Source organism: Physeter macrocephalus, chromosome 20, assembly GCF_002837175.3.
Source record: "Physeter macrocephalus isolate SW-GA chromosome 20, ASM283717v5, whole genome shotgun sequence".
Classification (NCBI taxonomy): Eukaryota; Metazoa; Chordata; class Mammalia; order Artiodactyla; family Physeteridae; genus Physeter; species Physeter macrocephalus.
This window is the reverse complement of record NC_041233.1, coordinates 121,995,922-121,997,265: the sequence shown is the minus strand read 5'-3', so window position 1 is coordinate 121,997,265 and position 1,344 is coordinate 121,995,922. Positions and strand designations below refer to the sequence as shown.

At 38.5% G+C, this 1,344-nt stretch overlaps 1 protein-coding gene across 4 annotated transcripts in view; it reads right to left on the bottom strand.

Moving 5' to 3' along the window:
* LOC112062620 (uncharacterized) overlaps positions 1-1,344 on the bottom strand; it is a 36,546-nt gene that overhangs the window by 15,735 nt on the left and 19,467 nt on the right. For 2 of the 4 annotated variants that reach the window (XR_008616194.1, XR_008616195.1), the window contains exon 2: positions 447-583. The exons of the other annotated variants lie outside the window; for them this stretch is intronic. The gene's annotated coding sequence lies outside the window, so the exon portion shown is untranslated. The remainder of the gene's footprint in view (positions 1-446; positions 584-1,344) is intronic. 4 annotated transcript variants of the gene reach the window in all.

Sequence of the window (1,344 nt, the reverse complement as noted above, 5' to 3'; positions counted from 1 at the left end):
CAAAATTATGAATTCATAGCTGAAATGTGTGGTAAAACATTCTTGATAAGAGTTTTTCCATGTCTGAGAATTTTGATATGAACTCCGGCTTTTCAGTTTGATTTTAGCATTGATAGATCCAGTGTGAGAATTCAACGTTGACTAAGGAATTAAAAATCCCTGAGGGCTTTCCTTCATTGATTACAGTAAAAGTGTTTACTATGCTGTGAAAACTCCTGTGTATGTAGGTCTATTCAATGATAGTCTCCAGTTAAAACTATCTCCATGTGAGTTACATACACATAGTATGTAAATCTTCTGCATGGATATCCCACCTTTTTAACATTTCTAGTAGCTATAATCAAAATTTAGCCTAATTTATTCCATAAAGTGAACACTTCATGCTGGGCTAGTGTTTACACTACACTGTAACTGAGTTATATGAGTTTGCTGAATTCCTAACTTACCTCATTCCCAGGTTTCACATGTGGATGAACAGGGTTCACACCTGAAGAAATTTACTATTTTCTTAGAGCTACATTGGTCCACCAGGAAAATAACGTGCCTGGATATCATTTCTTGCTTTTAATGGTCACAATTTTTGCTTGAAATAAGACAAAAATAATAATGAAATTACATAAATAAGAAATGACACATGTGGCATTAGGGGGGTTAAATGGTTGAAAAGTACATTACATGGGGGAAAGAACATGAATTTGAGGAATACACCAGTGACTAGAAACATGGTTTAGAAAAATGTTAATAAGATGTTCAGTGTTTAGGTAAAAGAAAAATAAAATAAATTCAGACGCTCCAGGGAATATGAGAGGAAAAATTATTAAAGAGACCATGGCAAAGACAAAAACATGAAATTTTAACTGCCACAAAGACAGGAATTTTGCTTCCCTGAGGTGAGAAGTGCATGGGGAAACGTGAAGAGAAATTGATGTGTGATGCCTAATGACAGCATCTGGATAATTTGACTCAATAGCTTCACATCCACTTCTAAAAATATCCTTCAGTCGAGCAAACCTCCAGTTGTCATTCCAAATGTCCTGGTCCCTCCACACACTGAGCACATGTGTCTGGAGCTGACATGGACCCCAGCCTGGGGAAACCCTCCTCTTCCCTCCACACCTACTCTTCTTGCTCCAACTGGGAAATTACATCTGGTTTGCAGAGCTGATACCCTGATACATGTGGGAAATGCTAGATGGATTTAAAATTCTGTGCTGAGAACAGTGCATGCAATGCAAGTGCAAGACAAGAGGCCAAGGCTCAAGTGTGAGGGCATCAATGGCAGCCCAAGTTCAAGCACCCTGAAGGGGGAAAACACTGAAGGTTGTCACCCGACACTTCACTCAA